General features: G+C 37.2%; 1 pseudogene; it reads left to right on the top strand.

The window, feature by feature from the left end:
- The first annotated feature begins 5,688 nt into the window (after positions 1 to 5,688).
- Positions 5,689 to 26,495, top strand: part of LOC149251877 (NAD-dependent malic enzyme, mitochondrial pseudogene) — a 99,235-nt pseudogene continuing 78,428 nt past the window's right edge.

The raw sequence follows: 26,495 nt of genomic DNA, 5'->3' as shown, positions 1-26,495 counted from the left end.
AATAGACAAACCAAAAATGATCAAGCTGTCCAAAACATTGTCTCCTGAGGTAAAAGAGAAATACATTCATTTATTTTTTGAATTTTCTGATGTTTTCGCTTGGGATTATGCAGATTTGAAGGAGTATGATAAGAAAATAATTCAGTATACCATCCCAATCAAGCCCGATCAAAAAACCTTCAGACAAAAGCTAAGGAGGATTAACCCAAGGTTGCTTCCATCCGCAGAGAAAGAAGTTAACAGACTTTACAAGGCTAGCATCATTTTTCCTATCAAATTTTCTGATTGGATATCGAATCTAGTCCTAACTAGAAAGAAGATCGGGGAGATTAGGCTCTACGTAGACTTCAGAATTTTAAACAAAGTGTCTCTGAAGGAAAATTACCCACTTCCAAAAATGCACCACATCCTTCAAAGAGTTGTGGGTGCTTCCCAGATGTCACTTTTGGATGGCTACTCCGGTTACAATCAAGTCTTAGTGCATGAAGATGATCAGGACAAGACAAATTTCACCACACCTTACGACACATTCAAATATGAAAAGATTCCATTTGGTATCAAAAATTCAGGGGCCACTTTTCAGCATGCCATGGACATAGCCTTTTCAGATGAGAAATATGTTTTCTTGGTTGTATACTTAGATGATGTAATCGTGTTTTCACATTCAGATGATGAGCATTTGCATCATTTAAGAATCATTTTCCAGAAGTGTAGGAAGTTCGGGATCTCTCTCAATCCAAAGAAAAGTTTATTTTCCATGGAGGAAGGTAAAATTCTCAACCACATCATTTCAAAAGATGGCATTCGGATTGATCCTTCACGAGTAGAAGCCATTCAGAAAATTGACTTCCCTCGCAGCAAAAAGGAGATCCAAGCATTCAATGGTAAGATGAATTTCTTATGCAGATTTATTCCTAATTTAGCTTAACATCTTAGAGAAATGACCAATATGTTAAAAAATGATAATGAGGTGAAATGGTCTGAAGAAGCCTGCAAGTCTTTTCATGTGGTGAAGCTTGCCTTAACCACTGCCCCCGTTTTGATTAGCCCTAATTATACTGATGATTTTATCATATTTTCATTTGCTTCCGAGCACACTATAGCTGCGGTACCAATGAAAAAAAGGGATAAGACCAAGCTTCCAATAACATTTTTTAGTCGCAACATTAGGGATGCAGCCCTTAAGTACAACATCATTGAGAAACAAGCCTTGGCTTTGGTAAAGGTGATCAAAGATTTCAGAATTTACATTTTACATTCACATACTCTTGCATTTGAGCCTAATGCAGCGATAAAAGAAGTCCTTGTGCAAAATGACCTGGAAGGTAGAAGAGGTAGATAGATAACAGCACTATTAGAATATGATCTTGATATCAAGATGACAAAGCTGATCAAAGGTCAAGGCTTAGCCAAACTCATGGTCGAGTCAAACCTTCATTCTCTAGACATCAACCTTGTGGCAACATTATCCGAAGACCAAGAAGAAGTGGATCTCATTCAGGTATCTGAAATCTTTCTCTCGTCTCCACGATATTCAGATATTATTTATGTACTTCAGCATCTAAATCCTCTTCCAGGCATGTCTAAAGCTAAGATCAGGTCATTAAAGTTAAAGGCTTCCAAATATTGTATCATGGACAATGCACTTTATTGGAAAGATCATGGAGGTGTGTTGTGGAACTGTTTGACTGAAGATGAGTCCAAAGATGTAATAAATGACTTCCACAAAGGAGATTATGGGGGCCACTTGTATTGGAATACCACAGCCAACAAAGTACTGAGAGCAGGTTACTATTGGCCTACTCTTTTTGCAGATATATACAAGGCAATGATGATTTGTCACAAGTGTTAGGTTTTCCAAAGTAAAAGAAAGCTACTTCCTTTGCCTCTACAACCAATATCAATTAATGCACCTTTTCAACAATGGGTCCTAGATTTCATAGGTGAGATCAATCCATCATCATCCACACAACACAAGTGGATATTGACAGCTATAGACTACTTTACAAAATGGATCGAAGTGATCCCAACCAGGAAAGCAACTGATTCAGTTATCATTCAGTTTTTAGACACTAATATCTTGTCCCGTTTTGGTTATCCTAATAAGATTATCAAAGACAATGCGACATCATTCAAGTCCAAAAAGATGACTGAGTTTTGTGACAAGTAGAACATAAAGTTGGGACATTCTAGAACATATTATCCACAAGGGAATGGTTTGGCGAAATCCTCCAATAAACCTTTAATCAACATCATCAAGAAACTGTTGGAGGCCAACAAAAAGAATTGGCACAAGTTGATCAATGCATTGTGAGCAGATCGAGTGAGTGGTAAGAAATATCTTGGGCTTTCCCCTTTTCAAATTTTATATGGAATAGATATTGTTTTTCCTACATCATTAGCAGTCCCGATCATTATATTGTTACAAGAAGTAGGAAGTGAAGAGAATGATATGCAGCGTCGGATCAATCAAATGATTCACTTAGAGCAGACACGGGAAGAGGTATTTTAGAACACGTCCAAGCTTCATGAGAAAATAAAGAGGATCTATGACCGGAAAACAAAGGAAGATGATTTCAAAATCGGAGATGTGGTACTTCGTTGGGATGCCAGAAACGAAGAAAAGGGTAAGCATGGTAAATTCGAGAATTTATGGAAAGGCCCTTATCATATTTCATCTTTTCGGGGACAAAATGCTTTCTTGTTGGATGAGATGAATGGAGAACCATTCTTAGGAGGACCAGTCAATGGTAGGCTCCTAAAACATTATCTTTTCTGAATTGTACCAGTTTCATTGTACATACATTTTAAGTTCTCTGCAAGTGTAAAGTTGAAGATCATTGGAGTTCGGAGCCCAAAGTGAAGGCCATGGAGCTTCACTGATTTTCTGCCATTTTAAGTATTCAATCCATAGTCATGTAAGTCAGTTTTTGAGTAAGTTTTGAGTCAGTTTTTGAGTTATTTGAGTTTGCATCCCAGTTTCATTTTTTGACCGTATTGGCCCATATGGTTAGGATACTTGGTCTATGGTGTTTTTGGCACCTCCAAGGAGCTTCCATCCCCAAATAAGGCCAATATTAGTGTCAGTATTTGCATACTGCCATCAATGATCAAAATTACTCTTTCATATCATATTAGTGTCCCATTTGAAATTTTTTATCATTCCACCTAGGTCATCATGCAAAAATTCATTCACTAGTGGTAATCCAAAATAAAAAATTACACTCCCCTCTAAAAAATTTATATTTGTTGGCCCACCTTCATGTGTCTTGCTGAGCATCCATTGACCATAAAGGCTTAGTTCATCATGTTTTATATCATTCAAAACAAAATGAAGTTCAATCATTCAAGGTTTCATTAGGTCACCAAGGTTTTATTTTCCCGAGGTCCAAATAAATCCCCATCTCAGTGCATAAGGTCAGTAAAGTATGAGAGTGAAGCACATAATATATTTTTCAGTTAAATAAGGGTTTACTAGCTTGTAACCATGGTTACTGAAAGTCACAAATATGATTTCAACAAGGGAATTTATTCCAGTTTGTAAATTTTTATTTCAAAACAGATGTAATAATTTTTATTTCATTTTTGTAATTTTACCTCTATTATATGTAATAAGTCACCATTTCAGCTGCCTACTCAATTCCATTGCCAATAGTATCCAAACAAAGCTCAAAAACAAGAGTGCAAAAGCATCATCCACCTATCAAAAAAAAAGTTTAGAAAGTCAAAAGAGCATTAGTATGAAAGTTTGAAAGTGACATGAAACATTAGATAATGGGTTTGCAAATCACAAATCAAAACTCATTCGAGAATAAAAGCCCTCAAAGACATCAATTCAACCTTCATTTTCACTCCTTCACTCTCAAGCCTCCTTAGCAAAAGAAAATTTTTAGATTTAAGGCGAAATTGGGCAAAACAGGTCCAGAGGGTGCGTTTAGACAAGGGAGGGTGCGTTTGCCAAAAAAACCCAGTGCATTTTATAAGGGCGTTGTGCGCTTGTAGCTGGAGGGCGCATTTGACTGGGTCACTGTGCGTTTGCTCGCAAAGTCCAGAAATTTCCCAAAACGTGCTCCATTTGCTCCAACCATCACAATTTGCCATCAAACTCTCTAGTAATGAGGTAGTTGGGAAATACATTCACTCTTCCCCTCCAGTGTTAATCTACATAGAGTTTCATAGTCATTTGTTGTTTTACTTAACTAAAAGCCCTAGTAACATATTTTCACTCTTAAATCACATTTCTTAGCAATCCATTACCACTCCCACCACTTAAAGACTACCTCCTATCACCTCCCTCATACCACACGTCCTCATTCCCACTTCATCAATCTCCTCACACCATTCCATACGTCCCACACCCACAATCCATTTTATCAACTCCCTAGGGTTTTGACAACAACAACTCATGGCAAAAAAAGAACACATAAGTCAGGTTGAGGAAGAAAGACAAGAAAGGAGGCAATATAATAAAGGAGGGAGAATCCTCAGACATGAGCCCAACCAACATCAAAGAACTCATGGCATATCCCATCACTGTAACAAGTTTTAAGCATGTGGGTTGTTTTGAGTTTTGTGAGAAAGTGGCCAAGATTCAACATCATCCTATGTTGACCATATTGTTCATCACCAACCTCAATAACAGCCAGGTAACCCTTGCTGGTGTCACATTTACTATATCTCTTGATATCATAGCAGATGCCTCTGGGATCCCAAACATGGGGGGAAAATGGTTTAAACAAGGAGAATTGGATCATTTTTATTATGAGCCATATCTTAAACCAAGATACAAGAATGAGAGAAATAGGATCTTTCCTTTCTCTTATCTCCTAGACAAATATATTCCCATGATGAAAATTATCATGAAGTACTTCACATGTGAGGGTACGTTTTCCAGGCTCTATTTCTATCATATTTGGCTACTCATGCATTTCACAAGAGTCAAAATTCTCAATCTGCCCTATTATCTCTACCGGGACATTGACAAGATGTCATTTATTTCCCATAGGAAGGATTATGATCATCAAATGCAAAGCATCTTTCACCACTCCCTCATCAAAATGATAATCCTACACCACCTTGATCGGCTTAACATTGCATGGGACACTTTCATATCTGATGAGATTTTCACAGTCCCACCTATTCAACATGCCCAAGAAGCATCTTCATCTACTCATCCATCCACCTCCATTCCTCCACCTCAGCCCATACATCATCCATCTTCCTCTGATGAGTAATCCACACCATCACCTTCATCTTCACAATCTCATGAGGCTATTCATTCACCTGGCAGAGATGAAAGCAGTGACCAAGAACACATTGAGCATGGTGAGAGCAGCAAGTCTAAAGGGGCTAGTCTGGGTACCTTGACACATACTTATCAGAGAGGGCATAGGCAATTGTTTGTCCCACAAATTGTGGGAGGGGCCTGGCCTTCTTTATCGGAAAAATAGGTACAAAAGGGTAAGGAAAAGGTTATAGAGGCAGAGATCCAGCAGCAGGAGGAAGACCTCCATGAGACAGAGAATGATTTTCAGTTAGTTGACTCAGATGAACATGATGACAGTGAGAACATAGCCATTGTCATCATGGAGAAGAATGCACTCATATGAGAGCTCTAGGTCAACTTGCAAAGGACCAAATAGATTATCTCATACTATGAGCAGGAAAACAGACAATTTGAGGTCAAAAATGAGCTCATGGGGATTCAGCTTATCTGAGAAAAGAGAGGCTGAAAAGGCTAAGGCCTTACTTGATCTCAAGGCATATGGAAAATATGGTGAACATCTTGATGAACAGGTGCTAAGAAAAAGGCCAAGGACAAGAGGCCTAAAGAGAGCTTTGGAGCTAGAAAAACAAAGGGAGGTCGAATTAGCCAATGAGCTCACCCTAAATGGGCAATTTGCAAAAACGGTGAATGAAAACCAGGAACATTGGCTCGAGAGGGTGAAAACTCATCTTGAGGGCATCTTAGATAGGGCCAAAATGGATATTTATATGCAGAGAAGGATGGCTAAGTACTATGCCATGAGAAACAAAATTGCAAGAGCCAAGCTCAAAAGATTTCATGCAAAAATTGCATCCTTAACCAAGCAAGAGGAGAAAACAAGGTTATATATCCTTGCCGAGGCATCAATCCATGCCTCAAACAGATGATCAACCATCAGCTCACTAATTTTGACAATTTTTGACCAATTTTTGCAAGTTACAATTTTCTGTGTTTTTGAAAGTATCTTCAACACAGTCAATATGCCAAACGTGCAACACCTAGGGTGTTGCGCTCTTTTTTGAGGCATTTGATGGAAAAAAGGGTAGACGTTTTGGATTTAGAATGATGAGGACATGCACCCTGTGTATTTTCTAAGAATTTGGAGGAAAAATGGTCAGCCAAAGGGGTCAAAAACCATCAAAAAACAACCTTTCTGCCTCTTTTTTTGCCTGGTCGCTGTGCCTTGACAAGTCTTGGGAGATTGAAATTTTTATAGGTAAAATGACCTCCAAATGGAAAACTAAAGGCATATCTAGAAATTAGACTCGAAGGGCTTTCCAACGAGCTATCTTGGAGCAAATTTAGACACCGAGAAGGCACCCAAACACAACTCTGAAGTTGGAGGGCGCGTTTGACAGTGTACTCCAATTTTCACTATTTCTCTCCAAATTGACTTTCACCTTTGGGAAATTATTGTTTTACTCATGTAATTGATCAATATGATGTAATTATTATGTTTTTCACTATTATCTAGGGTAAATACATCAGTCAAATGGCCTACATGGCATGTAATGAATCAGTTTGTTAGAGTTAGGGATGAGTCATTTTGACCACCCTACACTCTAGCTATCAGTTCAGTTTTTCTTGCAACTGCTCCTCTCATGGATTCGACCCCTGAGGTTAGGATGAGTTGGTTTGAGGCCTATATTATGTATTTTCTTAGTCATTTTATAGGTTGGAATCAGTTGGATGTTTGGCTATTAATCAGAGACACTAGTTTAATCAGTGTTTTGCAAAATTGAATGAATGAGTTGCAACTATTTTGGTGGAATACCTGTGGTATGGAATTTTCACTTAGTTTCTTCTTATGTTGCATATGTTTGAATGCTTTGTACACCCATATTTCACTTCACTTCTATGATATGTTGATTTTCAAGTTGATGATCAGAATACATTTTATATGCTCTGTTTGGGGAAATCGACATAATTTGTCCAGTTTCTTCAGTTTAGAAAGAATACAAGCTTGTCTTGTTATTTCTTGCACCTCACCAGTCTTATCCATATCAATTCATAACCTTAAAGTGTTTGAGTGCCTACCTACCTTTCCTTGACCTAGTCTTTTTGACCTAATCCTCTTCCAACAAACCCCACCAAATCAAATCAAACACCCTCTACACTTTACATCTAGCCTAAAACCTAATATATCCAGCCCTCTTGGCTGTGATCCTTTGGAGAGGGCCCACTCTGGCTTGGTAGGGCTAGCTACCAAGTCAAAACATTGGTCTGTTGTTACCTCAGCTCGACTCTTCCTCAACCTTGTAGATCCGGAGGAGTGATAACACTATCTCTCCATTAGATCATAGCATAATGTTGGGAGGCATAAATTTGGACACCACTGCCTCTCTAGGAACTTACCCCACTAGGATGTTCATTAGGTATGTCCTCACGTGATCATTTCATAATCCACTATCATAATATTTGACACTAGGAAATGTCGATCCTCATGACTATTCTTATCTTGGATTAATGTACTTGACTTATGACAGTTAGTCCTAATCGAAGTATAAATTCTCAAAGAATATTGGTCCCATATGTTTTTCCAATCCACCATTCTCCCTATTGGTGTCTTTACTAGGCTTGTGATTTTTAGTATTGGCCATAGTACATGACACATGGATAATATGGTGTCTGCCTTCACTCCCTCTCAACCAGGGAGGAGACATCCACAAGCATAAGCTTTTCTCAAGAATACTTGTCATTTTCATAGAGAATAACATCATTACTTTGTTTTCATTGCATGACGCCTTTATGATTAAGCATCCATAGATTTGTGGCAAAATATTTCCCTTTTTGTCATTTGTGATGAAAGAAAATCAAAAAGTGAAAGCCAAAATCATTAAAGATACACTATAATGATTTATCTAAGTGTAAAATCTAAGGTTGAAGTGAAAATTCGTGTAGATGTTATATCTATGAGTTGTGCCAAACTTATGAAAACCTCATTCCCTAAGTCCTATATATAAGAAAAAGAAAAAGAAATAAAAATCAAGCCCAATTAATGGTACCTCATGTATTCATTCCCTCTTTGGAAAACATATGAATATATACACTCCTAGTCACACTTGATCACATGTTTGTAATGGTTAAATCATGAAGTCATCTTTTTCCATTGAATTTTCACTTCATCATTTAAGCACCTAATTGAGGATATAGGGAATGTTTGTTGCATATGGGTTTCGTGTCTACTCTTGGTTTACCTATGTTACCTTATGGTCAATTTATGTGATGGAGTGAAATACTTAATTTTGTCGAGTTATTAGAATAGTGTATTAAGTTAGTCACCACACACACATGTATTGCAACTCATTCATCCACATGTGTGGGTTGAAGACTCATTGCTTGAGAACTTTAATGGAGACTACTTTAGGGCTTTAATGGTATAGCTTACAAAATATCTTGGTAAACATTGTGATTTGTCCTTTCTTTTCCTTGAGACACTTGATAATATTGAAGTCACTCCCAATAATACATGGAGATGGGAAGTATAAATTAATTGTGCTGGAAATAGAATTGATAAATAGAGGTTTTCCATTTGCGATATTCGAGTCATAGACATTGGATACATGTTTGCGATATTTGAGTCATAGACATTGGATACATGGTAGTAGTAATCGATGTCAATTAACTAAATGTGTATCTTCATAATGCGAAAGGAGGTAAACATATTGATGTCCTGATCATTCCAAATAATAGACATTCCACCCAAGTATCTCTAAGCATCAATCACTACTACTTGGAAATTCCTCCCTCACTTTCTAATTATATGAAGTAGAGCCTCACTTTATATTTGTGTTTCTTATATAGACATTATTTATGGGTGCTTTTCATATCATTTTTCTTTTAGGAGTCTTTGTTTTCCTTTACTATTGAGGCCCCTCATGTTCCATGAGACTATTTTCATGGAGAATTTACACAGAAAGGAAGTATAATGTGACTAAAAAAACATGTTTCAAGATTTAAGTGCTTGGACAATGCAACTTCTTGACTCCTATATTTCCTTAACTGGGACAGAATGATGAACTTGATGACCTTAAGGGAAACTGACCAATGAAAATCTCAAAAAGAGGTGACTTTTGACTTTATCACATACAAGTTGATATACTAAAAAAAATATCCATAACAATTTTATTAATCAATGAATCATTAAAACAAATATCCAAAACAATTTTATCAAGCAATGAATCATTACATTATAAAATACAGTCTATAAACCTTTTGGGAACTTTTTGCTAAACCTTGCTCAAAACCAACATATTTAATATTAATATTTAACAATAATATGAAAAATAACACATTTTCATAAATTAAATAACATGTTATCAAGCCTAAGAAATCTCACTAATAGAAAACTAAAAGGCATGCAACTAACGGGAGTGACCACTCAAGGCCACCATAAGACAATGAATCTATTAAGACCAAGATTAATGGGGACAAAGATCTACAAAGGACAAAGGCAAACATATTTTAACTTTATTGTTTTATTAGGTGCAAGTTGAACATCTCAAGATATAATGAAGAGCGGAATTAATTTTATTGCATTAAGAAAACCAAAGCACATTCTATAACTTAGCAGGGAAGAGATGTATAAGACGCATCTCAACGACACAATGCATGACATTAAGTTACTTTTTTATATATAATTTAAACTTCTATCATAAAATCACAAATTTAGCATGAATGGAATGCTTAAAATCAACTTTTATAAAAACAAAATATAATTTTTGTTACAAAAAAAATACCAAAAACTAAATATATTTTTTTAGAAAATAAAAGAAAATACTAAAACTAAATATACATTAAAAAAACTAAAACATAAGAAAATAATTATTTTCTTATGTTTTAGCTTTTTTAATATATATTTACTTCTAGTAAAAATAATAATAATTTACCAATCATGCATGGACATCATAAAAGACATTCACAATATAATATGAAGAACAAATGGGTACCTACTTCATATGCATTAAAAAATGCTTCTACTACTTAATGTGAATTCCAAGTGTAATATTAGTTGGATCTCCAATATATCTTAAATCATATTTTCATTTTATTTTTTAGTACTATTAAATGTTATTATGTCCTACCTCACTTTATGGTTAGCATTGTAACAAAAATATGCATTGTGCTATAGAATTAATACTAGCATGTACTATTGATTTTTTTTCTAGAACACTACAAGTAATGACTGCAAAGATGATGATATAGACTATGTTTAGATTAGATCATGTATTAGAGATGATGATAAGGATGGCAAGGGCATTGGTGATGATTATGTGGATGAAATTATCAGGATGGTCAGGATGATGATCATGGAAATGATTATGAGGATGATCTTGACTATGATTTTCGTGGTGGTAGCCAGCCATGCGTTATATTTAGTTGGAATGTCTTAATATGGTAATCATACATTTGACGTTTAGTTTATTTGAATAATGATGATTATACTATCGGTACTATCTTGTTACCTTATGAATATGTTGAAAATTGTTTACATTATTTTATGAAGAATTATTGTGTATGAAGAGATTCCTAATTTTTTATGGATGTTATGAATTTACCTTAGAATAATGATATCTATGAAACATTTTGATTTGGTAATCATACATTGAATTTTAGTTAATTTGATTAAATATTATGATGTTGTTATCATTTTTATCTTGTTATTTTATGTATATATTGAAAATTATCAAAATTATTTTTTTGCAGAATTATTATGTATGATGATATTACTATTTTTTTATGGATGTTGTGAATTTACCTTAGAATAATGGTGTTCATGAAACATTTTGATCTGATAATCACACATTTGAATCTTAGTTGATTTTATTAAAGATGATGATGATATTATTAGTATTATCTTGTTACTTTATATATGTGTTGAAAACTTCCAATTCTTTTTTATAGAGAATCATTATGTATGCTGATATTAATATTTTTGGATGTGTTGTTGTGAATTTACATTGGAATAATGATATCTACAATAAGTTTTGATTTAGTAATCATATATGTATATTCAAAATTGTCAATGATTTTTTGATGGAGAATTGTTATATATGAGGATATTGCTATCTATTTTATGAAAGTTGTCAATTACCCTTAAATTTGTTTACAAATATTAAGTTATCAATTTGAGTTGTGATATCTTCTTAAATGTGTTATACATGAAAATACCTTCTCATGAGCTCGGAGGAGAATATTATGTTGTTGGTTGAAATACCCCTTTCTCCTAGACTATATAAAACTATAATACAAGTTATGTACCATGAGGACCACGTTATCCTAGTCTACAACAAGTTGTTCCCTTCATCTAACTTTTGTTACCAAAATTCTCACTTAGTAACGAGGAAAAAATCTCGAGTTAACTAGAATTTCACACTCTTGTTCACTTTCGAAAACTCATATGGTGGAATGTGATCTCTTTATCCCCATATTTATATTTTTCCTAAAAAATAAAATCATACAAAAGAGGGAAAGAGCCATAAAGCATGGGGAAGATTTTTCCTAAGCACAAAAGCATCTACAAAGTGGAAAAAACCATTTTCATATGAGGAAACATTATTCACCCAAATTCTTTTGCCCACATTTAAATAGTGAGGAATTTGGGAGATCTTCATAGCCTTCACTTTCCTATATATTGGAGGCTTGGCCATTGAGAAAAGGATGGGAATTATTGTATTGTCACACTGTTGAGATCTATCTTAAGAGGGAGAGTTTTGGAGCTAGGAGTTGGGGGAGGTGTTGCTCTAACTGCATTATAACTTTCCTCTGACTCCTTTATTAATATAGATCAATTGTTCTTCCTTCGATATGATTCTATTCATTCTTTACTTCTTTTATTTGACTAATGAATGTATGGGATTTTGGTATATATTTATTTATTCAGTAATATTTATATGAATTAAACAAAGTCTTTCAGTAGAAATCACATGAGAGAATTTTTTGGCCGACTGCCTCTTTATCTGGTCCTGATGATGAACCACACTTGTTGGTTTGAAACGCGTCGGCCAAAAAATTATCTCATGTGATTTCTACCGAAAGACTTTGTTTAATTCATTATGGATCACAAAAGCTTGAATACAGAAATATTTATATGTTTCTGATAGTTTCGATTATCAAGATATTATGTTGTGAAGCTTTCTTTGTTTGCTCTCTTATGTGTAGGACCAAGCTTTGGAGCTAGTTAGGAGTGCTTCCCACCTACACTGAAAACTCCAACAAGACCTGCATGCGAGGACTCACATGAATTAATTCTCTTCTTCTTAGTCTTACTCTACATCTTAATCTACTAAGAATCTTGAGCCTTAGAACAACCTTTCTCTTACTCGATCTGTCCTAGGTTTCTGGGGTAAACAGGGAGGGTTTTATGTTCATCTAACCGTACATTAAATCGTACACCAAAATAATATTTAGAAATTGTAATATATTTCACTATGTAATTGAAATCAGTAAAATGAACCCATAAAGGGGGTTATAAATGGAAATAAAAGTAAAACTATAAACAAGAAGCCAAAAGTGGATGTAACCATGGATGCAAATTTGGGAGTAGAATTGGATGTTAAACTAGCCATCAAAACAAGATGCAAACAATGACACAAAAATGGTTTTAAAGTAGAATTAAAAAAGGGTGCAACAAAATAGGGCATACAAAAGGATACCAAATTGGGTGCAAACAAGGATGCAAAAATGGACACCAAAATGAGGATGCAAAGAATGGTGTAAAATTAGGATGCAAAATTGGGTGCAAAAAGGATGTAAGAAAATACACAAAATAAGATGCAAAATGGGACTAAAAACAGGCGAAACAAAAGATGCCAAAAATGATGCATAACTAGATGAAAATTCAAACTAAAGTCTAGGTGAAAAATGAGATGCAAATGTGGTAGAAAAAAGGATACAAATTTGGATGCCAAAAAGGATGAAAAATTAGACACCAAAAATTATGAAAAATAGGACATAAAATGGTGCAAAATTAGACGCAAAAGTAGAAAAATGGTGCAAAAATGGGCATAAAAATGGCTCAAATTTGGATGCAACATTGGATGCAAAATGAGGTGCAACAAATGATTCAAAACTTGGTGCAAAAAAAAATGCAAAAGTAGATGAAAAAATGGCCCAAAATTGAACGTAACATTAGACACAAAATGGGATACAAAGGTGGATGCAACACATGGTTCAACATAGGATTAAATTTAGGTACTCAAAAGGATGCAAAGTTGGATGCAAGAAATGGTGTTAAAAATGATGTTAAATTGCCTGCAACAAATGATGCAAAATTACATGCAAAATATGGTGCAAAATAGGTTGCAAAAAAGGGAGACAAAAAAAATGCAAAAAATGGATGCAAAATTTGAAACTAAATCATATTCAACATATGGTGCAAAATAGGATGCAAAAAATGGTGCAAAAATGGATGCAAAAATTGGCACTAAATCAGATTCAACATATGGTACAAAATAGGATGCAAAAAATGGTGCGAAGAAATGCAGAAAAATTGGCACAAAAATAGATGTAAAAATAGGAACAAAATTTGAAGCAAAAAATAGCATAAAACTAGATGCAAAAACTAGCACAAACTGGATGCAAAAAAAATGCACTAAATCAGATGCAAAATATGGTGTAAAACTCGATGCAAATTATGACATAAACTAGAAGCAGAGAATGACACAAAATAGGAAGCAAAAATGATGCAAAAATAAATGAAAAAAATGTCACAAAAATAGAAGCAAAACCTGTTGTAAAACCAAATGCAAATCTTGGTGCAAAATTGATGCATAAAGGATGCAAAATTTGGCGTAAAAAAGGATACAAAATTTGGCACAAAAAAGGATGCTTTAAAAATTGTACAATAGAGCTAGATTTAGCGCCAAGCTACTCATACCAATTTAAAAAAATGCACTAAAATATGGTACTAAATCGGGCACAAATTTCTTGTTTTGTTGTAGTGTCACAACTTCCCTTGGTCGTACCTTGAAAACATTTGTTGGTCCTTCTGCTCCAAATCTATAGGTCTGCCTCTATCAAAGGCCCTACTCCTTTAGGCCACTAAGCATGGCCCTCCAATCTTCCTTCCATCTTATCATCTATCCATCAATGACCCAACACATAGGGACTCTTATTGAGTTGTTCACAACTCCATTTACGAATAACTCCTAAACTTCCCACTACTTCTCCTCAACGCTTAGGGACTTTTTCCCACTATTTCCTTCCCATGCTTACCCAATGAAGACAAATTTTGGGCATTTTGGGCATCCCATTATCACTATCAAACATCCATCTTAAACAATGAACTTAGTGTCGTTTAATCTATTCCTTTTGACTTCCTTCTTTAGTCCTTCAAAGATCAGTCCCTCAAATCTCTAAATATACCTCTCCTAGCACTTCAAATATACTTCTTTTTACTGCACTCAGGGCCTCCAAGATCACCTAATTTCTTCCCTCCCAACATCTTAATATGACAAACAATAATCTGTGCAAACTGGTCCCAAACTTGGACCTCAACACCTAGCAACAATCATCAACATGAAGAATACATACCTTGCAAACTACTCATGGCCTATGCATATATCCTAAAGCTTTTTCTCACTAGATAGGGCACACTTATAGTCCATGTCATCCCTCCAACTGTGGTCAACTCCTCTTCAAGGGACTGCAGTCTCCTTCCATTTACAAGCCTCTGTCATGCGTTCCCCTAACAGACTGTTACAACCACCTAGATAGGCCCTTTGGCTCTCCCAATTGAGACTACAGGGGCTAGGCCCTTTCTTCTTGGGCCATAGAGCTTCCAGCTTATGTTGGAAATAATACTGAGAGGGGGGGTGAATCAGTATTATCAAGCAATTTACCAAATCTTCCTTATTTGATCTTTTGAATTATTTTTGCATATCAGTACCATAAAATAATGAGCATGAATAAAGAAAATAGACAGTCACACCAAAGAACACAAGATGTAAGGTGGAAACCCAATGCGGGAGAAAACCACCTGCTGCAATATGTCTCTATCTTCTTTCAAGAAATTCTTTTTACAATGATTTTGTACTGGTGCAGTCCTTTACCAGCACGCAGGCTGCAACCTGCAGAGAGCTACAACTCTCTCTCGTTTTCCAGTCTCTCCTGGAAGGGAGCTACAACCCCCTACTTCTTTTTATGAAGAATCAAATGATCAACAAGTATACAACAGATACAGTCCACTTCAGATATCAGATCAGTAATTACAGAAATAACCCAGAACACCTTATGAACAGAATTATACAGTCAACAGATCATCTTAAGACAGGGACGCATATTTTCTTTCTGTGACCTGCGACTGGACGCAGTCTACCTTCCACTGTTCTGCGTGCCGACGCACTGTTTCTCTATGCTTTGCTGCGACCGGCGCACCCAGAAATACTATCGCGCCGCGTCTTTTGCTTCAGAGACGCACCCAATAACACAGTCGCGCCGCGTCCTTTGCCTCAGAGACGCACCTGAGCCTTTACTGTACTGCGTCCCGGCGCACTTTCCCTTCACTGAAACTGCGTCCCTTCAGATATAAAAGATATGAGGACTTCAGAACCAACCCAAACACTCAGATCCACAGATCTGATCATGCGCCTTAGAGATCACAGTCCATTAGAAGATTCGCCTTCATAGATCTGGACTAGATCTCACCAAAAGATATTCAACCTAGATGATCCTTAATCCAAATGAACTCCTTTGCTTTATATAGGCAAGCTTCTCCCCAAAACATGGAACAAAACCACGAGCCGACACCATAGAAACACAAAACCGTCGGCTAGATACCACGCAAGAAACCCCCACGTGCTTTTCTCTGCCTTGAAATGTGTGCACTGGGCGGACGCACCTCCTGAACGGCTGGCCGGCGTCCCTGGACGCGGGTTCTGTATGGTATACCTGCGGGGACGCACTTGCTGAACATATTTCCTGCGTCCTTCTTGATTTATCACCTGAATGGGTTTGCCATCAAGGACAACACCTGAATCATAATGCCAACAATCTCCCCCTTTGGACTTGATGGCAACCACATAATCTTCAGCTTCATTCTCCCCCTTTGACATCAAGGGCAAAGGGTATGCTCCCCCTATGCTCATGCATCTCCAGAAATCCATCATGAAGGAGATAGAGACATATTGCAGCTATTTCCAAGATCTCCTTCTCCATAATGCCAACAATGCATTATGTGCTCCCCCTGAGCCTATACCACCAATAGGAAGATGATCAACAGTAGGATGATGCATCAACAACCCCCAGCTTTTGCCTGAGGTATTCAAAAGTGTCCCTGGGCAACGGTTTGGTGAAAATATCAGCAACTTGTTCCTTAGAAGGAACATACTCCAACTTGACCTTCTGTTCAAGTACTTGTTCCCGGAGAAAATGGTACTTGATTGGTATGTGCTTGGTTTTTGAATGCATAACCGGATTCTTTGAGATGCTGATTGCACTTGTGTTGTCACATAAGATAGGAATAGGAGGAGTACATGTGATTTGATAATCCTGCAAATTCTGCATCATCCAAAGGAGTTGGGTGCAACAAGATGCAGCAGCAACATATTCTGCTTCAGCTGTAGACAAGGCAATTGAACTCTGTTTCTTGCTGAACCAAGAGACCAGTCTGGGACCCATAAAGAACGCACCACCACTTGTGCTTTTCCTGTCATCCACGCTTCCGGCCCAATCTGCATCTGTATAGGCATGAAGAGTAAGATCTGTATCTCTAGGATACCATAAGCCATAATTTTGAGTCCCTTGAAGATATTTGAAAATTCTCTTCACTGCTTGAAGATGAGTCTCCTTCGGATTTGCCTGAAATCTTCCAACTATTCCAACTGCATGCATGATGTCTGGTCGGGTACCTGTCAAATATAGTAAACTTCCAATCATAGATCTGTAGGTTGGTTGATGTACTGCTGCAGATTCATCATTTGCACTGAGACTACATCCTGTGACCATGGGTGTACATACTGGTTTTGCATCTTCCATGCCATATTTCTTCAAAATCTGCTTGAGATACTTGGTTTGAGATAAAAAGATTCCTCCTTCCTTCTGTTGGATTTGCAAACCAAGGAAATATGTCAGTTCTCCTAGCAAGGACATTTCAAATTCTTTCTGCATGACTGAAGCAAAGCTTTGACTCATAGCTTCTTCATTGCTGCCAAAAATAATGTCATCTACATACACAACAAGTATTAGCAATTTGTCATTTTCAACTTTTATATACAGATTGCTATCTGCTGAACCTTTTAAGAAACCTTGTTGATGAAGATATTTGTCCAACCGGTAGTACCAAGCCCTTGGAGCTTGTTTGAGACCATAGAGAGCCTTTTTCAATCGGCATACAAGATTTGGATCATTTCCAAGAATGAACCCATCTGGCTGTTCAATGTATACTTCTTCTTCCAGGTCTCCATTCAAAAAGGCTGATTTCACATCCATTTGAAATACTTTGAAGTTCTGAAAACTTGAGAGAGCAAGGAACATTCGGATGGCCTCAAGTCTTGCAACAGGAGCAAAAGTTTCTTCAAAGTCTATTCCTTCTTGCTGCGCATACCCTTTACAGACGAGTCTGGATTTGTTTCTAATTACTTCTCCATTTTCATTCAATTTATTTTTGAAGACCCATTTTGTTCCAATAACATTCTTATCTTTTGGTCTAGGAACCAGCTCCCAAGTGTTGTTCTTTTCGATTTGCTCAAGTTCTTCATCCATTGCTTTCACCCAACATTCATCTTTGCATGCCTCTTTCACATTTTGTGGTTCGGTGGAGGAAAGTAATGCCAAATAGCTTGAAGCTTCTGCAACTGTTCTTCTAGTTTGTATACCTGCTTCTTTTTGTCCCATGATCTGAGATTCTGAATGGTTCTTCTGAACATATCTGGATGGAGTCTTTTCTTCTATTCTTGTCCGTTCTTCTGCTTCTTCGTGAGGTTCTTCTTGAGATTCTTCTTGAGGTTCTTCTTCTTCATCATTCTGTCTTTGAGGGTAGCTCTCATCTTCTTCGATGTCTTCACGATGTATTTGCCTAGGAATATATCCCTTTTCATCAACCACTACATCAATGCTGTCAACAATTCTGCCAAGTCTTTTATTGTAGCATTTGTATGCTTTGCTATGTGGAGAATAGCCAAGAAGAATGCCTTCATCTGCTCTAGGATCAAGTTTGCCAAGCTGCTCCTCAGTATTCTTGATATAGCATTTGCTCCCAAATATTTTGAAGTGCTTTACTGAAGGAGTTTTACCACTCCAGAGCTCATGAGGGGTTTGAGTGCTGTTCACCCGGACATTTGTCTTGTTGAGAATAATAACCGCAGTATGTGCAGCCTCACCCCAGAAGGTTGCGGGGGTTCCTGATTCATCAAGCATAGCACGAGCCATTTGTTGGATTGTTCTGTTCATTCTTTCAACAACTCCATTTTGCTGAGGCGTTCTAGCTGTAGAGAATTCTCTCCTTATCCCATGTTCATCACAGAAATCGAAAAATTCATTTGAAGTAAATTCCCCACCTCTGTCAGATCTGAGGCACTTAATTTTGTGACCTGATTCATTTTCAGCCAAGGCTTTGAAGGTTTTGAATTTTTCGAATGCTTCATCTTTGTGCTTCATAAGACCTAACCAGACAAACCTGGAGAAATCGTCAATAAATAATATCAAGTATTCCTCTCCTCTAGGTGTTCTTTTTCTGAAAGGTCCACATACATCTGTATGTACTAGCTCAAGAGGCATGCTGGCTGATCCTTCTTTTTCTGGAAAGTTAGTTCTGGTTTGTTTTCCAAACTGACATGATCTGCATATGGTGTTGTCAGGAATTTTGATATCTGGAAGATCGCGAACTGCCTGATATTTGCAAGCTTTCCTTATTTGTGAGAAGCTTAGATGTCCCAACCTTCGATGCCATAACCAGTGCTCTTCATTCTTGCTTAGATAACATTGTTGTTGATCTTCATCAAATATGTATAGATTATTTGGAGTTCTCTTTCCTTTGAGAACTGTTTTACCTGTATCAAGATCACGAACAAGGCATCCATTTGATCTGAATATAACCTCGGTTCTTTGATCACACATCTGGCTGACACTTAGAAGATTATGCTTCAATCCATCAACAAACAAAACATTTCCAGCCTTAACATCTTCTTTTAAAGGAGCAATACCTTTTCCTTTTATAGTTGCAGGAGTATCATTTCCAAAAGAGACTTTCTTTCCCTTTTCTAAATTAGAATAAGACTCAAGTTTTTCTTTATCACCTGTCATATGCTTCGAACATCCGCTGTCAATGTACCATAGATTTTCTTGTCCTTCTGCATAAAATGCTATCCCACATCTTTCTGTTTGAGGTTCCTTTATTCTCCATGTTTTGGCGCCTGAGGCTTGTTCCTTTTTCTGCTCTTGTACCTTTCTTTCCGGAAACCTGCTTCTGCATTCAAAGTCTTTATGTCCAAAATTATTGCAAATAGAACATTCAACTTCATTTTCAAGAGCTGAAAAGTTGTTATAGGTCCTTTTTGTAATCCCTGTCATACTTCTTTGTTTTTGAGCTTCCCTAGTCATGATTGTTTTATACGCAACACATTGAGCTGCTTTGTGACCAAAGTTATGGCAAGAAAAGCATTGTCCATTGAAGAAGCTTCTGCGATTATTGGATCTACCAGCCAACTGATTGTAATTTCTATTTTCATCTATTCTTGAACCAAATTGAGAAGATTTTACCTGTGGCTGGTTGTGGCTTTTGTTCACCCTTAAGCTGGATTGCCCCTGATAGTTTCTGCTTGACATTTGTCCCTGCTTTACCTGATGATCTTCCTTGTGCTCTTGCTCATTTCTTCTTGCTGCATCAAGATAACTTTTTGAAGTGGATGCTTGAGAAGTTTCTCCATTATAGCCCAAACCTATCTTATTTAGAGGAGACCGCTGCACACTGATAATCTCATCCAAAGTTTCAGATCCTTTGACAAACTTGAGATTAATAGTTTTTGTTTTCTCAATTTCTTTTCTAAGGCCAACAATTTCACCTTCTAATTTTTCAAGATGTTTTTCCTTTTCATCAATTTGGAATTGTAGAGTATCAATAATCATGTTCTTTTCTTCTATGCATCTCTTAAGTCTAGTAATTTCATCATAAAGGTTATCCACATCTACAGCATCCTCATAATCATCATCTTCAAATGCCATTAACAACCTATATTTATTACCTTGTTCATCTTCATCACTGTTTGACAAGCCATCACTATCTTCATGGGTGTAGTAGCTTTTCTTATTTGCGCTTTGTTTCTTGTTCCATCTAACTGGTTCCTTTCCTTTATCCTTATAAGAGCATTTTGCAGCATAATGACCTACTCTTCCACAAGCAAAGCATTTGAAAGGTAGCTTACCTCTGAACCTTCCAGAACCTCTTTGAAGATTTCTGACAAAATTTGATTCTTCTTCCTCTTCTTCTGGATCATGGCTTGCTTCATAGTAATCTTCTTTGCCTGATGCTTTAAAAGCAGCCTCCCTTCTGTCTGATGGTCCACCCTTTCTCATTTCATAAGCAGTTAGAATTCCATGTAGCTGAGACATAGTAAGAACACGGAGATTTTCTTTTTCTTCTATTGCAGATACTTTGGATTCAAACTTGGGGGATAATGATCTTAGAATCTTTTGAACTACTAGAGACTCCTTTACTTCTTCACCCAAATTTTTCATACAATTTACAATCTCATCTACCCGAAGAAAATAATTAGCCACACTTTCATCATTATACATCTTGAGAGTCTCATATTGAATTCTGAGAGTTTGAAGTTTGGCTTGTTTTACCTGTTCATCTCCTTCATAGCTTGTGATCATTTTGTCCCATATTTCTTTTGCTGATTTGAAGTGCATTACCTTCATGAATTCTGTTTGGGATATACTTCCTAATAGAGTACTGACTGCTTTTGCATTTGTTTCATACTTCTTTTTCTCAGCTGGATCTGTAGGAGTAGCTGAAGGAAAAGCATAGCCTGTTTCTACAATGTCCCAAACTTCAGTACCAAGAGATTGAAGATATGCAGTAACTCTTACCTTCCAATAATTGAAGTTTGTCCCATCAAAAACTGGTGGCCTGATTGATGCTTCTCTCTCGTAGTTGCTCATGATGAACGATCTACCTTCAAGCGATCAAGCTTTTCTGAAGGACCGGCTCTGATACCAATTGTTGGAAATAATACTGAGAGGGGGGGTGAATCAGTATTATCAAGCAATTTACCAAATCTTCCTTATTTGATCTTTTGAATTATTTTTGCATATCAGTACCATAAAATAATGAGCATGAATAAAGAAAATAGACAGTCACACCAAAGAACACAAGATGTAAGGTGGAAACCCAATGCGGGAGAAAACCACCTGCTGCAATATGTCTCTATCTTCTTTCAAGAAATTCTTTTTACAATGATTTTGTACTGGTGCAGTCCTTTACCAGCACGCAGGCTGCAACCTGCAGAGAGCTACAACTCTCTCTCGTTTTCCAGTCTCTCCTGGAAGGGAGCTACAACCCCCTACTTCTTTTTATGAAGAATCAAATGATCAACAAGTATACAACAGATACAGTCCACTTCAGATATCAGATCAGTAATTACAGAAATAACCCAGAACACCTTATGAACAGAATTATACAGTCAACAGATCATCTTAAGACAGGGACGCATATTTTCTTTCTGTGACCTGCGACTGGACGCAGTCTACCTTCCACTGTTCTGCGTGCTGACGCACTGTTTCTCTATGCTTTGCTGCGACCGGCGCACCCAGAAATACTATCGCGCCGCGTCTTTTGCTTCAGAGACGCACCCAATAACACAGTCGCGCCGCGTCCTTTGCCTCAGAGACGCACCTGAGCCTTTACTGTACTGCGTCCCGGCGCACTTTCCCTTCACTGAAACTGCGTCCCTTCAGATATAAAAGATATGAGGACTTCAGAACCAACCCAAACACTCAGATCCACAGATCTGATCATGCGCCTTAGAGATCACAGTCCATTAGAAGATTCGCCTTCATAGATCTGGACTAGATCTCACCAAAAGATATTCAACCTAGATGATCCTTAATCCAAATGAACTCCTTTGCTTTATATAGGCAAGCTTCTCCCCAAAACATGGAACAAAACCATGAGCCGACACCATAGAAACACAAAACCGTCGGCTAGATACCACGCAAGAAACCCCCACGTGCTTTTCTCTGCCTTGAAATGTGTGCACTGGGCGGACGCACCTCCTGAACGGCTGGCCGGCGTCCCTGGACGCGGGTTCTGTATGGTATACCTGCGGGGACGCACTTGCTGAACATATTTCCTGCGTCCTTCTTGATTTATCACCTGAATGGGTTTGCCATCAAGGACAACACCTGAATCATAATGCCAACAGCTTATATAGTAAGAGAAAACCTCCACAAACAATGCACAGAACTTCCCCTCTTTCATTCGGTCTGATATGCTTCCTAACTTGACTTAGACAGTTATGAGATGAGTATTAAAACAAATCAATTTCTCCTCTTCACTAAGGTCCAAAGGACTATGGTCAAAACAAAAGTATTCCTACCTATGCAAGTTTCTCTTATGTTGCTTGGATTCCAAAATGAAGTCTCACAATATTTTATTTATATGAATCTTATATGGAAACAACTGTCCCTGTCTCGAGCTATCCTAAAACAAGGTTGACTTGTCTTTTGTTGCATAAATCCACATTCACACAAATAAAAATTATTTTCTCCACTTTGGTGCAGAGTCTCTTGGTGCTTGAAGTAGCCCTTTTCTCCTCTAGGGGTGCTCTTCCATCTCCAAGGGTTAAATGTCGAAAAGTCTTATTGGTTTCACACCCACAAACTTGGGTGGAAAGCCCACATGTTGGGTTCTTAGACCACAAATACCTTTTATGGTGGAAACCCTCCACAACCCTAAACCCTAGGGTTTGGAGGACCTCCCAAGCTACAAATTTCAACACAGGTTAACTTGTATAAAGAAAAAGAAAGAGACATGTAAGTTACAAGATAAGAACAAAAGTTAAAATTTATGGTGGAAAAGAAGTTATCAACGCTAGAAAGTTGTAGTTTAAATCAGAAGGGCATTGTTCTTGATATGTTGACTCGTCATGTTCTCATTTTATGACCTACTGTATTATTGGCTCAAAAGAGTAGTTCCACTCATAATTTCTCTCTGACTAGGCATAAAACTTCAACTATTTAGTTTGCATTAATCACAACACCAAAACCAAAACCATATCGCCATACCCAAGTTGTTAAGGAACAAAAGCAGTCATGCAAAGAAAGATATTTTTTATAGAATAGAGCATTAAATTCAACCTATGTACAATTATATATATATATATATATATATAGATATAGATATAATGAACAAGGTTGCCTCAATTATGAACCATAAGTGAACTCTTCCTAAAGACATGTTTGATTAGCTTTCAGATCAAACTAGTTAACTTCACTTTGAATATTTGCATGATTCTTCTAATATTTTCCTTTATGTTGTTCATTTCAGCCTTCCAAATAGGCACTTCAAGTCATCGGACCTTATCGCCTGTTTCTGCAAGTTAAACTGATCAAATCTTCTTATTTTGGAAATCTTGAACTTTTATAGGATTTACCTACACTTTTAAGTCTAGTCCCAACTTTAGTTGCCACTATATTTGGAAAAAATACCAAAAACTCCATGTAACTCATCTATGTCGCTAAATGCTTCCACTTTCCTTTTAACTCTACTTTAGCAATTTTGGCACTCGTTGTTTTTATTTAGCATGACTCATTCATTCCAAAACCTGAAGGATTTCATAAAAGTGATACCAAATTTAGTTTTTGACCCATTCATTTGTGTTCCTAAATCATTTTAACATAGTCCCAAAGCCTTTCAATACAATTCCACTACAAAACATCACCACGATTTAGCGCTCTGACAAGACTCCATTACACGAAAAAAAATCAAGATTGTAGACCCAGTTTAGGAATAAGCCCCAAGACCTTATTTTATAATGAAAACCTTCGTGTTGGACCCTGTTCTCTAACACATAAAAACATTACATTTCCTAGGCATGCCTTTCGTTTCTTGACGAAATCATCACTTGACGAGAATCTTTTCATCTCCCGCTCTATCACTTGCCATAAATCCTGGTGCAAATAGCCTTTGCTCCTTTATAATCTGTTTGGGTCTTCCTTATGGGATGACATGTCCCGCTGGGGTCCATTCGATGCACCTATTCCCAATCACTACAGTTATGGGCTGACATCTCACTGACACCATCCATGTCTGCATGATGCCCAGTCAACCCATAAGTCTTCCTTTGCGCCTTCCTCAAGCCTTTGAGGGTCGAGGGACCAGGATGACATCAAGCTCACATCACCCACGCCATGTGGCACTCTATGAGTGGTCCACTTGTCACCTATAAATGGCCCAATTGGCTACCCGTAAAGGCCCAAAATACCTTCCGCATGTCTCACTCTAGTTGGGCTATGTCATTGTTGATATCATCATCCACCTGTGCATCTACAAAATTCTTGTGAGAAAATCATATTGTGTCACTTGTTTGCTATTAAAGGAGAGAGAAAAGCGTCCCAAAGCCTTGAATTTTAAATATTTTCCCTTTATAAAAACTTCTAAGGGTCCCAACCCTTTATCATTGTGTTTCCTCTCTTTGGTTGCCACATTTCCCGACTAGTAGAAAAACCATTGTTGGTTAATATCGTTGGTTGGGACACCCCCTCAAGTTATTTCTATTTTTGAGGGCAAGGGGCAGCTCAATCAACCATAGCCATTTTACCTTTCGATCAATGGTTTGTGGAAACAACCTTTGTGCCACCCCCTTGCACATTAATTGTTGAGTTGCAGACCATTGTGAACTTACGTCCATGTGTTGGTGGGAACTTGTGGTGCCTGATCTGCCTCAGAACCTGCACACCATTTAAATTTCAAGTGGGGACCTCTCTGCCATGCTAGCCCAACTGTAATTTCAGTGGTCCTTGCACTATTGTACTACCATGTCTGCCTAGTTGACATCATCCATCTCGTTTCCATAAGTGGTCTTCAAGGTTTCTTTGGGGTGCACCTGCCATGCTACCTCCGTTGGGCCAAGATGTCGTGTGGGCTCTGCCTTAGGCCTATGAAAAACATTTATGTTGTTGCACTATTGCTCCACATACACCCATCACTTTGGATAACGGTTCGACCAATCTTGTTTCTAGGTTTAGAAACTTTTCCAAACTAACACACGCTTCAAAAGGACCTTTCATCCAATTAGCTCTGCAAATTTGGACTTTGGGGTCGCTAGCTTTGACTAGCTTTATCTTTTGATCCAAGAGGCCATTTTTGGACTTCCACATACTAGTGTAATTCTATTTCAAAGATTTATCTATCCACTTAGGTTCCATCTACTCTTGAGATAATATTTTGCACTAGAAATACCTTCAAAGGAATTGCACCATTCTCCACTAGTGTTGTTCTTCATTCTTCTTCTTATGCCTGATCCTAAATACCTGTGTCCTCCTTTGACACTTTTTGCCATCTGTTGTTGAAAAATGCATCAAGAAATTCTCAATTTTATTTTTCCTTGATTAAAATTGAGGAGATTCAAAAATTCCATATCAGCAGACAAATTGAGGAGTTAAATGATGTGACATGGCACTTGTCACTCTGTTAAGAACACTCAATTCAAGTTAATGAGTTGAGGTTCAATTTACTTTGTTGATTCCTAAAAAAAGGAGTTTTGCTTAGTTAATTCGAGTTATGGACACAAAATTTAGTTGTGCGCAATGGGTTCCTAAATTTTAGGAGACTAGGTTCAGTTAATTTCAGTTGTAACAATTTAATTCAGTTAAATTGAATTATGGCCAGTTAAACTAGTTCTAATTGATGGAGGAACTAGTGAAGGTCAAGTTGTCGGTGTGGAAATTTTTCCACACTGAGTGATCAAACATATAACTAATCAATCATCCTAAATTAAATCATTCATGTAGAGATTTTGAGTTACCTAGTTAATATTGGAGTTCAAGGGAAATGTACTATCAGTTGTAAACTATTCCAAGTTGTACAAGTGGTGCATGCAATCAAAGAATTGACCTAAAATAATTGTGCAATATAGATGAGGAAAATTGCTACTAAATAGGGGAAATTTCTGAAGGAAACATGCAAGGAATTAGGAGCTTGGGAAGGCTTATGAATTAGATAAGTTTTGGCCAGGTTTAGTCAGTCAAGCAGAGGATAGAAGATATAGGTGCAGGTTGTGCCAAGCTT

Source organism: Pinus tabuliformis, chromosome 7 (genome assembly GCF_031772625.1).
Source record: "Pinus tabuliformis cultivar Carrire ecotype Pingquan chromosome 7, CPIR1, whole genome shotgun sequence".
Classification (NCBI taxonomy): Eukaryota; Viridiplantae; Streptophyta; class Pinopsida; order Pinales; family Pinaceae; genus Pinus; species Pinus tabuliformis.
The sequence above is the reverse complement of the archived record's forward strand: the minus strand, read 5'-3'. Positions and strand labels throughout refer to the sequence as shown.